At 32.8% G+C, this 13,626-nt stretch overlaps 1 pseudogene; it reads right to left on the bottom strand.

The window, feature by feature from the left end:
• Positions 1 to 2,436: 2,436 nt before the first annotated feature.
• On the bottom strand, positions 2,437 to 4,213 carry LOC145040418 (G-patch domain-containing protein 1-like; annotated as a pseudogene).
• Positions 4,214 to 13,626: the final 9,413 nt, after the last annotated feature.

The following is a 13,626-nucleotide window of genomic DNA, read 5'->3' as shown; positions in this document are numbered from 1 at the left end:
AGAGAGAGAGAGAGAGAGAGAGAGAGAGAGAGAGAATGTGTGTGTGTGTGTGTGAGAGAGAGAGAGAGAGAGAGAAATTACCAAAAAGTTGAAAGAGTTTTGGAGCCATCAACGAATAGAATTAAAGATCAAAATTATGAAGAATTCAAAAAGTTGAAGATACTATAAATCAAACAAAAAGGTGGTGAATTCAATAAATCAAATATCAAATGTTCAAGAAAGTGAAGAATTCAAAGAGCTCCATTATGGTATCAGAAGTTGTAATTTTTCTAGATTATGTGTGCTTGGGTAGCTTAACCAAAAATACCTGAAGGTTAAGAGAGTTTTCTGCGGATGGATTCGGAGGGATGCATAAAATGAGCGTTGTTCAAAAGAAGTGGACGGGTGTTTATGAGGATTGTAAGTATTTAGGATTAGGGGGATCCTTAGGAAAAATTTTAGACACAAATGCATGCTTTGCGGTCTTGGCATAATGGTTGGGTTTGATTAGGATTGATTTATGTGGTATTAGTGTGTTAAAATTCAGTTTTTGCTTGGGGGCAAGCAAAAGTCAAGTGTGAGGTATTTTGATATGTGCATATTTACTTATATATTTTGTCTAAAATCATAATACTTTTTGGCTAATTTGTCCCAATTATTAAAAAAAAGGTACTTAATTGTGTTTAAATTATTTTTTCATCCTAAAAGACATGCTCGAGTTAAAAAGGAAGTGGGATTAGCAAACGGAAGCTCGGGAAGTAAAGAAAGAAGAAAATGAAGCTAAAAGGATGAAGAACCTGGCAAGTTGGCCATCAACTCATCGAGTAGACAAGAATGTTCGCAAATCTTTGAAGACTTTCCGCCCACAAGATTTAAGTGAAAGACTTGTCGTGTCAGGCTAAGGGACTCGACAAGTTTCCCCTGTTTTTAGAAATTTATATATATGACATAATAGCCTGAGACAAAGACTTCTACTGGATCCTTTGGCGACCAGCTATGAATAAAAGGTTATTAAAGCTCTGGAGTTCGAATATTAACCCTAGAGATCAATTCGAAATAGATCAAAGGCAACATATACTCTCTTCTTCTTAATCAATTGCACAAAACTATGTTTTTACTATAGATTTCGTTTTTGAGATATTATTTGCTGTAAACATGAGCTAAAAACTCATAACTTCTGTTTAGGATATATTAGCTTGTTAATATGGATTGATTTTATGGTATGGATTATTTGATTTGGTGAAAATTGTTTTGCTAAGCTTGTAAATGATCCTTTTGTGTTGACAATAACTATTTTCTATTAATTATCAAGCCTATTAAGTTGCATGAACATCCTCTTAATTGATTGCTTCATATGACTTATGTGAAAACAATATTATATGTCTATTATTAGTGAATATGAACCTAGGACTAATTAGAAAATAGGTAAGTTAATGTGTGAGGTTGTGTGATGAACAACCATACAAGATCACTACTAGAAAAACAGCCTTTTACGATGAGTAATGTGTGTCATAAAACGCTCAGACGGTGCGCAAATGTGTCAAGGAAGGCCCTGTCATAACGAGAGACTACACGCTTTTGCGTGTTGTCTATAGACGACGCACATTTATGACGTGAATTTATGACACACATTTATGATGCGCAATGTGTATCAAGGAAGCCCCTGTCATAAAGGAAGACAACATGCATTTACATGTTGTAACCTTACGATGCACATTTAGGACACACATTGCATATCATTAAATCCCCTATCATAAATGAAGATGAAACACATTTGCGTGTCATAAACTTCAGCAACCATTTACAATATACATTCACGACGTGTCTTTACGATACTCACTAAAAGTCTCATAATACAAAATAAAATACCTTAATCAAGAAAGATAATTCATTGCACTAATATGTCAAATACAAATAATCACTCTAATAGTAAGTAAATGTAACACATTGCTAATATTGCATAATAATTATTATAGAAAAACAAAACATGTACAACACTAAATGGAACCCATTAGGAAGTTCTCATTTGACAATCTCCATCTAGTGTCGACTCTTTTTCGACAAGTTTCCTGCACTTGGAGATATATAATGATTTATCTTGTTAACAAAAGTAAATTCTGTTTTTTTCAGCTCAAAAAATTAAGTATGCTGCTATTTCTTGCATTTTAACCCAAAAAGGCCTAAATACATGAAATAACAACTTATTTTGCAAGAAATAGCAAGGTACATTGTTATTTCCTACACTTAGCCAATGTTTCCAATAACATAGGTTTCTGAAATTGTTGCATTCTATAAAAGCAACAAGCACCCAAATAAGCAATTTCAAGTTTATAGATAAGGATGGTAGTTATATTTCATTATTTTGATTATCTTGACTTACCTGTATGAATACGAAACTTATGGTAAAGCGGTCAATGCTCCTTCTTTCACCATTTTCTTACCACTCTGTATAAGAAATTACAATTGAACACTTTGTAAACAGAATGAATAAAAGATATAATACGGTGTCTCAATTTTGTTACCTGTAGTAGTACAAATCTAAATATTATTATTAAAAAAATACAGTATTTTAACCTATATTGTGGTTTCATTTTGTATTGTAAGATGGATATCAAAACAATTCAAGAATTATACTTCACTTCCTATTTTGGCTTATGATAAACACATGTACTGCTTAGAAACATTAAAGCTAAAATACATAAAGAATAAATTACCATGTGCATTATTCCAGTTATAGCATGGCCTTCTAGGGATATGTTCTGAATATGTGTTGGGCTTTATCTCTTGAACTGTCTATCAATGGGCTTTCTTGGTTTTATAGGCATAGGAGCCTTGAATGGCGTAAATTACCTGGAGTGAGTGCATCATTGAGCTTATAACCTTGAACCCATAACATGTATGCCAACTATCATATGAGTTGAAACCACATCAATAATTTCATCATTATAATTTATACATAATGCAAAAGCAGGTAAAAGGGCATAAATGTAAAGTACTCTAAAGCTTTGACTTTAATACTCTTAAGCTTGTTAACATCTGCAGGAGTCTGAACGTATAAAGTACAGGTCCGAATTATGAATGTGTAAAGTTCATATGTAGGTGTCTGAACGTGTAAATTACCAGTAGGCATGACCCGAAAGCGATTAGAGCTTTGAGTTTTTTTTAGCTTCAATGATTTCTCAGGTACTTGGCTAAGAAGCTTCCCGCAAAGTTTCTTTAGTTTCACTTTTGATTCTGACACATCATCAATTTTTTGTTTTTTCTAAAGAATCATCATCTTCAAACTTGGATTCCTCCCTCTCGCTATCACTAAAAGACCTTTTTATCCATTGAAAAAGAATCCCTGCTATTTTCCTTGTGTGATCCTTGATACCAACTCCCTGTTTTCTAGAAGTTGCTTTATCCTACAAAAACAAAATTTGTCAATTTTGTAGATGTTGATTCTTTATTCAAAAGTTGAGGTCTTTTTAGTTTTTATTATAAAAAAGGTACATACTTGTACAAGTTTTCAAATGCTCTCTTGATCCTCTTCATAAAATGCAATCCTTTTGTTACTATTTTGAGAGATTTCTCATGTGCTGCTAGACTTCTTTCTTATGGATTGTGCTCCAAGTAATCCTCCAGAAACAAATCCAAATTTGTTACCCCACCGGTCTGGGGAAATTTCCTTTTCATATTCAACTGCTAATAAATATTGAAATATGAAATATGTTTTGTTTTAATACACCACATTACCAAAAAAATAATGCATAACATGTAGTACATAATTACCATGTGCTTCAAGATTATCAGATGCTTCTACCAGCTCTAACTCAGGCTCTGGACTCACATTAGTCTTTTTGACCTAAAAAAATATCCAAATTTTCTAAATGTCAATAAATTCAATCATAAAGAAGAATATGGTAATAGTTGTAGATCAAAAATAGGAAAACATACAAGGATTCCTTCAAGATCCTGAGCAGAGTATGCATTCACAAGCTTTCCTCTCTCCTTTCTCTTGTATCTGATAATATATTACTATTTATATATATATATATATATATATATATATATATATATATATACCTATGTATTAATAATTTGGATAGAATGAATAATTTAGAATTAAAATCGTTTTTGAGCAAGAAAATGATGTTCCTTGAGGACATGTAGCCTTGACAGTATTTTCACAATTGTCCTTTGGCAAGTCTATTTCTTCATCATCATCATTTGAGATAAGAAGCACGAGGATCATGAGTTAACAAATACTAAAGCTTCATCACAATTACAAATCAGTTACTTAAGCATACCTTCATCATGTTTTTTTAGTGTTGCTTGCTGTCAAAATATACATGAACTTTGATTAATAAAATAATTCATGTGAATAAACTTTTTTAAAACAGAGAGAGAAAAAGATCAGGTGAAGAAAATTGAAGAATTTACCACTTTCAACTTTTTAAGAATAGTATCAAACTGTGTATTATCAAATGCCCATTCGTTTGGCTTATCTAAACCAACACCTGTTTTGAATTCAAGTTAGAGGCAGTGTAGAGACTATAAGTTGTAAAAGTCGAAGTGTTTGTTTCTTTTGTTTTCACATGTTAGTTATTTTACTAAGTCTTCATTTGTGCGAAGCTTTGAGTTTATGACTTCGTATATTTTTTGTACACTCAGGTTGCCTATAAATAGGGACTGAGGATAGAAGTAGAGAACGAACACTTTTTCTCTCTGCTTATTGTAATCAGTTTCTTCATCAATATAAGATCTAATTAATATTTACATCCTGTGTTCATACTTTTCATTCATACAAATCATGATTGCATTCTAAATCTCGATAACAATTCTCTACAATTGGTATCAGAGCAGGATTTCAAACTGCATTGATCTGATTTTCGTTTTAGAATCATTTTCTTTTTGAGTAGTAACATTACTCAAAATTTTCCGCGCATTTTGGTTCTGAAAATATCTCTTCATCTTCAGATTTAAATCGATTCTGCATTTGAATTGTTTAGTCGATTGATCGATTAGCAATCAGTGATCAATTCACTGTTACATCAAGTTTTTCAAGCTTTCTAAAATTTTCTCGTGTTCATCAATCGCGAACTTCAACATGAACACCATGACTTCTTTCTCTCATTTACATGGTTCTTCAACCAAAATTCCATTGTTAATCCCTGAATACTATGATCAGTGGGCTGATAGGATGGAGGATTACTTAAATGGAATTGATGAAGAGCTCTATAATTGTATCAGTGGAAAAGTTATACCTCCTGCAAATGTTCAATCAATTGGATCATCTGCTTCTTCAATTGACGTTTTTGAACAACAGAATCGCATGAAGAAGAATGAGAAAATATGTATGAGGGAACTAAGAGGTGCTTTGCCTCCTGTGGTTTACAAATACATTCATAGTTGTAAAACAGCTAAGGAAATTTGGATCACACTAAAAGAGAAATATCAAGGAAGTAAGAAGACTAAGATCAACTCTGTTAAGCAATGTCTTGTTGAACTTAAGGAATTCAGACAAAAGGATGCTGAAACAATTGAAAACTACTATGATCGTCTGAATGAGCTTGTTTATCGTTGCAGCAGGTATGGAATCTCTAGATATCTCATGGAATTCAATATGACATTCATCATGGGTCTTTGCAAAGAATGGCAAAAGTGTGAGCATGATGATAAAGAACCAGCAAAGTTTTAATACAACCACTCTAAATGATCTCTATAATCAACTGAAAACTCATGAAAGTGAAGTGGCAGAAATGCTTGAAGAATCGAAACAAAGTCTAGGAGGACCTTTGGCTTTGGTTTCAAAAGTTTCTGAAATTGATGCTAGTGAGAAAGATGAATCAAATAATGAAGGTTTCTTAATGAACTCGGATGATGAAGCAGTTGCATTCTATTCAAACAATAGAGTTAAGAAATTTTTCAAAAAGGCTTTCAATCCAAAAGGAAAGCCAAATGATGCGAAGAGTGGCTACATAAAAGCTGGAAGTGAGGAAAAGAAGAAAATGGAAAAGATTGAAGTAAAGCAGAAAGATGCGAAGGAAGAGAAGAAGCTAAAAGGTGATTCTGGAATATATTGTCATTATTGCAATAGGGAAAACCACTTCACAGCTAATTGTATGCTGAGGAAGAAAGAGGAGAAGAAAAGCAAAATCAAGGATGAAGCTTACTACGCAGAAAAGCTTGAAGAGGTGCGTGCGAAGGAAAAAGGTTTGTTATTGGTTGTGAAAGGGGAGTCGGATGAAGAAGAAAGTGGAACTTATCAAATATGGTCTTTAGGATCTGATGATGAAGAAATGAGGCTTCCAACTCTTGGTGCAATGTTCGCAAGTTATGAAGATAATTGTGAAGAGGACATTTCTGGAAGATGCTTTGTGTCCAAATCCACTGACAAATCTCCAATGACCACCAAGGTACGTGCTATTCTTGAATCATTTAATATTCCTTTATCTACTTATGATGCTGAAATAACTTCATTTGATGATACTATTGCTTATTTTGATTATGTTATTGTCTCTACTAGTACTAAAACACAAAATCTAAAAATGCAACTAGTTGAAACGAGAAGAGAATTAGAAATAAAAAGAAGCAGAGTAGGTAAACTTGAACTTCTAATGGAAAATGTAAATTGTGATAGGAACAGTGTAGATAAAGAAGTTAGATTGTTGCTAGCACAAACAAACATTTATTATAATTCTACTAAATGCCTATATGCAAAGTTAACTACTTAACATCATTCATCTGAAATAAGCAAAGAACAACATAGGAAACTTTTACCTTTTCTTGAATATGAATGCGAAAAAGTTGATGTTGTTTCTTATGACTGCGAAAACACAATTGCTCATCTTGACAAAATACTTGATGATAGATTCGCATATAGTATTGTCAAAATTGATGAATTTTTGAATGCTGATGAGTTGGTTGATATTGTCAATGAATGTTTGAAAAAGAATGAATAAGTGAAAATCTTAAAGAAAACTAAAAAGTCAACTCTTGATTCTCAACTCAATTATGTTGATGTCAATGAAAATTCAGATAATGTGAGTGAAATTAGTGAGATCTAAGAGGAAGAAGAGGTTGATTATTCTAAATTGTCAATCATTAATATCACATGTAAGGTCAAAGGTAAAGAAATTATAGTTGATTCAATAGTAAAGGATGAAAATGATCAACCCTCTACTTCGCAACATTGTGACTTTGATAATGTGGAAGTTGAAAGCTGGAAGTCAGATGACACTGATGAAGACAAAGAAGAAGTGAAGGATTCACTTGATATACCTCAACGAGTTGTTGTTAATCAAGTGTTTGGAGATACAAAAGAATTTGACAAAATTCTTAATGACAAAGGTGCAAATTACTTGGAAACTAACACTGTGGTTTATCCAAATTTTACATGTAAAGATAACACAGTTTTTCCAAATCAAGTCTTTGTCACAACTGGAAATGTTGAGAAAATCAAACCTGAATTCAACAAAATGGTTGAAAATGATAATCAAAGGTCAACAACTGAAGGTTTCTTTGCAATTCAAAATATAGTAGAAAACAATTTGACTCAAAATTCTTATGTTTTTAAAGGTCAAAAATCATCACAAAAATGGGTGGTTAAACATGCAAAAGAAAACAAAGTTTTTGAAAACGATGAAAAACCAAAGATGGATGTGAAACTAAATTCTCATGAATTTAAATTGATGGTTGGAAATTATTCAACAAAAAATAGTGTTTCAAAAAGAAAAGCAAGAAAAGAAATCTTTTGGCAAGTGGTGTCTAATGATAAACCAAAAGTTGAAAAAGAACAAATTTCAAAGAAACAACCATCAAAAGTTCAAAAGGATACAAGTTTTCACAAACCAATACATTCTATTGACAAAATTCCAATGAAAAAGAATGATAAATTTGTTCGTTAATATGAAAACATTAGGAAATTTGAGACTTCGCAAAGATTTGTGAATGCTCATAAGTTTCACAATGTTGGCAAATTTACGAATAATTCATCAACTTTGAATGTCAAAACACAAACGAAACCAAAATTTTCACCTAAACAACCAAATTTTCCAAATCCTTCAACTTCTAAACCCACCAAAGTTTCGTATACAAAAGGAAAATCAAATGTATATAAGATCAACAATTAGCTTGAAGGGAAAGGAAAACAATATCAAAATGGGAAGTTTTCAGAGCAACAGATAAAGACTGCATTTGACAAATTCGTCAATAAGTCTACTTCTGGTAGTTCATCATCTCATGATTCTCATGTTCCGGTACAAAAATGGAAACCAGTTATGAAAGTTGCGAATGTTGTGAATGATGAGATGAAAGTCAATGGAAGTCCATAACTATTGAATGACTATATTTCAATATCTAGATCTGATGATGTTGATATAATGGAAACTATCTCAGATAAAGTGAAAACATGGTTTTTAAATTCAAGGAATTTGTTCAAAACTACTAATGATGGACCCAATAAGTTTTGGGTTCCTAAATTTTTTCAATAAATGCAGGTGATATGTGACAAGCAATATGATGCGAAATGGTATATTGATAGTGGTTGCTCTTGTCACATGACTGGAAGAAAGGAAAACTTACGAGATTATAGAAGTTTGGAGAATGCTGGAGTAGTCAAATTTGGAAATAATCACAAGTGTCAAGTGAAAGGATATGGAAAAGTCACAAATAGACAAGTCACAGTTAACAGGGTTGCTTATATTGAAGGTCTTCAACATAACTTGATCATTGTTTCGCAACTTGTTGTGGGTACTGGAAATCAGGTTATGTTTAATGAAGAAGGAAGTATCATCTCAAATGCAAAGACAAATGAAGTACTTCTCAAATCAAAAAGATATGGCGACATGTTTACACTAGAAATCAAACCAATTGTGGGAAAACCTGCTGTTTGTTTACTATCAAAGGCCTCTAATGATGTTAGCTGGCTTTGGCATAGAAGATTGTCACATTTGAATTTTTACAATATTAATAAACTTGTCAATGAAGATTTAGTTCGAGGTTTACCAATACTAAAATTTGACAATGATACTTTGTGTGCAACTTGCGAACAAGGAAAACAACATAGAAAAGGTCATCCAATAGTGATAGATTCAAAGATCATGGAACCATTGGAACTTCTTCACATTGACTTATGTGGACCATCGACTGTTGCAATAATCAATAAAAAACGGTACATTTTAGTTATTGTTGATGATTTTTCTCGATTCACATGGGTATTTTTTCTCAGGTTAAAATCTGAAGTTGCTCAGATGATGATTGATTTTATCAAAAAGATTGAGATGAGTCTTAAGAAGAGTGTTTGTAGAATTAAAAGTGACAATGGTTCTGAGTTTAAAAATCAAACACTGGATTCTTTTCTCACAGGCAAAGGCATTTCGCATAATTTCTCATCACCATATACTCCACAACAAAATGGTGTTGTTGAAAGAAGAAATAGGTCTCTATGCGAATCTGCCAGAACCATGTTAACATATGCGAACTTACCTCAATATCTTTGGGCTAAAGCAGTATCGACTACATGTTTTACTCAGAATCGATCATTCATTCATCAAAGATTCAATGTTACTCCATATGAAATACTTAACAATCGAAAACCAAATGTAAAATTTTTACATGTTTTTGGTTGCAGGTGTTTTATAATGAATCTAAAAGATAATTTGACCAAGTTTCAAGCTAAAGTTGATGAAGGCATATTCTTAGGATATTCGCACAATTCAGTCGCATACAGAGTGTTAAACAAGCGAACAAGAAAAGTTGAAGAAACTTTCAAATTAACTTTTGATGATGACTATATTAAACAAATGGATAGTAAATTTGAACATAAATCAATTCTGGTTGATTCAGATACTCAAATTGACAATTCAGATATCAATGATTTTGATTATGACTTAATTTTTGGAACTCCTGACAGGGCAAATGATGCGGAAGTTAATGCTCCTGATAATCAAACATCAGAATCTTCAAAACATATTGATGATTCAACAATAAATACAATGTCAATATCTTGCGAAAGTGTGCCAGAAGTTCGTATGGAGGGGGAGCATATGATCAACAATGTACAAAGAGAGCAAACTTTCGAGGGGGAGAATGAAAATATGAATCATCAAGTTGAGGGGGAGCATTCACAATTTCAACATGAACATCAAGTTGAGGGGGAGCATTCGCAATTTCAAAATCATGTTGAGGGGGAGCATAATGCAACAGAGACAATTAATCTTAATGAAAATGATGAATTTCTTGAATTAAATGATAATTTTTTGTTGCAGGATCTGAAAATGAAGATTTGTACGAAGATGCACCATTGGAATTTAATCCTGATTTTCCACCACTTGAGAAATGGACAAGGAATCATCCCAAAGAACAGGTGATTGGGAATCCACAAGATGGCGTGCTGACTAGAGCTCAAATTCGTGCGAAAAATGAGGTATTGAATGCGAACCAAGAGTTGTGTATGTTTAATGTTTTTATTTCGAAAATAGAGCCAAAGATAGTAAAGAATGCTATGGAACACTCAGATTGGGTTGTTGCTATGCAATCTGAACTGGCTGAATTTGAACGAAATAAGGTTTGGAGATTAATTCCTAAACCTTCTGATGTTTCAATTGTCGGATTAAAATGGATTTTTAAAAATAAAACCGACAAAGATGGAAATATTATTCGAAATAAAGTTAGACTAGTTGTTAAAGGATATTCGCAACAAGAAGGAATAGACTATGAAGAAACATTCGCACCTGTTGCAAGACTCGAAGCAGTTTGCATATTTTTAGCTTATGCAGCTCACAAAGACTTTGAAGTTTTTCAAATGGATGTTAAGTGTGAATTCTTAAATGGAGAACTAGAAGAAACAGCCTATGTTGAACAACCACTAGGATTTATAAATGAAAATCATCCTGATCATGTCTACATCTTAGACAAAGCAGTTTATGGGTTAAAACATGCACCAAGAGCCTGATACGCAACACTTACCAATTTTTTGAAACAATCTAAATTTAAACAAGGATGGGTTGACCCCACATTATTTTGCAAGAAAGTTGGGAATCATCTTATGCTTGTTCAAATTTATGTTGATGATATTATTTTTGGCTCAACTGACCCAGCATTGTCTACTGAATTTGAAAATCTCATGAAAAGTAAATTTGAGATGAGCATGATGGGAAAAATTAACAATTTTCTTGGTTTGAATATAAGATAGAACATGGATGGAATTTTAATCAACCAAGAAAAATATACAAAGAATCTTGCTCGAAAAGTTTGGAATGACAAATAGCACGAAGCTTAAAGTACCAATGGCAGTGGGAACAAGACTAACTCCTTCGTTAGATACTCATGCTGTTGATTTAACACTTTATCGAAGCATGATAGGGTCTTTATTGTATTTAACTGCAAGTAGACCTGATATTATGTTTTCTGTGTGTAATGGTGCTAGGTATCAAGCTAATCCTAGAGAACCTCACTTAACCGCAGTGAAAAATATTTTTTGCTATCTTAAAGGAACAATTTCTTTAGGGCTTTGGTATCCTATGAAATCGGGATTCTTCATTCAAGCTTTTTTCAAATTCTGATCTAGGAGGATGTACTTTGGATAGAAAAAGTACAAGTGGTGGATGTCAACTATTAGATGGAAAATTGGTGAGTTGGCAATCAAAGAAGCAAACTTGTGTTGCTATATCAACTATTCAGGCTGAATATATTTTAGCTGTTGCTTGCACTTTGCAAATCATTGGGATTCAAAGTCAACTACGTGATTATGCAATAAACATGAAAAAGATTCCCTTGTATTGTGATTCTCAAAGTGCAATTCGCATTTGTCATAATCCAGTACAACACTCAAAGACAAAACACATAGCTCTTAGATATCATTTTATCAAAGATCATGTGGAAGATCGGAATGTTGAAATGCATTTTGTTAAAACTACTTAACAACTTGCTTATATTTTTACTAAACCTCTTGATGAAAAATCTTTTGTAAGAATTTTAGCAGGTTTGGGGATGATTGATGGAAATTCAGTTTCAAAATCAATAACTCAAGAATGAAAGGTCCATTCAGCAGCTATGAGACAAAACCATTCAGAAGTTATTGTGCATTAAGAAGCTTCGCATTGCTTCGCATCCTCATATTAGATAACAAAGGTTTCATTTAATATTTTTTTTAAGAAAATTGAAAAATCAAAAATATTTTCTTTTGTTTTGTGTGTTTTTAGTTTTTGTCAAGAGCAGAATGCGAATACGTCAAGCTGATATCTGTTTCTATGGGAAGGTATCATTTCTTTCAACTTTGTACTAGTTAGGATGTCCCTAGAAGCATGCTGCAACATGTTTACCCAAGCATCATATGACTCTATGTGTGAGAAATGAAAGCCTTAATGAAATTATCTCATGAAAATTTCTTCCCAATCAGGCTTGTATTCGCATTAGTCAAAAGAGCTACCTTACTCTTCTGACATGAGAAAAAGAGTTTTCTGTTTGGTCCACACATAACAGAGGTACATCGATCTTATAGCCAATCTTTTTCATCATAAAATTCTTAACACAAATCACACACAAAGACGTATGTCCGAGAGGTCTTTGATCAAACCAATCAAGACCTAGATATACAAAAATTATGTGTTAATGATCTGACATCATGAGTCTGTAATGAAGGTAAAACCCAAACATCTTACAACCTAAGGAATTGATGGGGAACATAGTTCCAGATATTGATGAAACTTTTGTTTCAGTACCAAAATTAGAAACTCCAAATCATATTCATTTTGCATGTGTCGTCTTGATCAAACATTTGCAACCCAAAATGTTTGTTACCCAACAAGATCCAATTCCTTAATTTTTTTTTTATGAATATGATTTCCGTGTGAGTTTCATCTGAATGTCCTAGTCATGATAAACATTTTCAAAGCTGACTTGTCACTGACTACACTGGTCATACAAGTAATTTCTATTACAATTAATCACCTTATGTTTAGGATGACATGTAACGAAATTTTAAACCAACCAAAGAATCCATTTTAAAAAGAAGCCCTTTGATACTTATCAAAAAGTATCCGATTGTAATTCACGGGAACATACACAAGTTGTTAATCATCTCTCTTGATGATTAACGAAGTAACCTTTGCCTGGGGTTTAATTGCTTTTGTGTCAAATTGCATTTTTGACATCACGATAATCCAAAAAAAATTATTTTGATTCTTATATTATTTCTTTAGAACACTGCACTCACGAAATCCTTGAGGTTCTAAGTAATTCCAACTTAGACTGATGATTTCGCAAGTCTGGCATATGACTTCGCTTTTCATCCCAAAAGTGAAAGAGCCTTGCCTCCATGCGAAGGGTTCTAACGGTTACAATTCAACAACGAGTATATTGATAGGCTGTGTAAACGTGACGAATGGTATTCTGCACGGTTTTCAAGGCGATGTAACAGCTGCTTTTTCACACATGGCTAACTTTTCGCAGTAATGGTCTGATTTTCAAGGTGCCATGTCGGATATCATTAAATGCATCTCGCTTCCAATTCAAATCAATCGGGATTATGTATAAAAGGGGGTTAAATAAGGTGTTATACGGTTACGCGATCAAACACAAAAATTCCCAAATTCTCTGATTCTTTCTTCTCTTTGAACCCTAGCAATGGTTGTTACTCAATCCAACACAAAATAAGTTGTTTCA

The sequence above is a fragment of the Lactuca saligna genome, chromosome 4 (genome assembly GCF_052625555.1).
Source record: "Lactuca saligna cultivar CGN05327 chromosome 4, ASM5262555v1, whole genome shotgun sequence".
NCBI lineage: Eukaryota > Viridiplantae > Streptophyta > Magnoliopsida > Asterales > Asteraceae > Lactuca > Lactuca saligna.
This window is presented reverse-complemented; position numbering and strand designations above follow the sequence as displayed.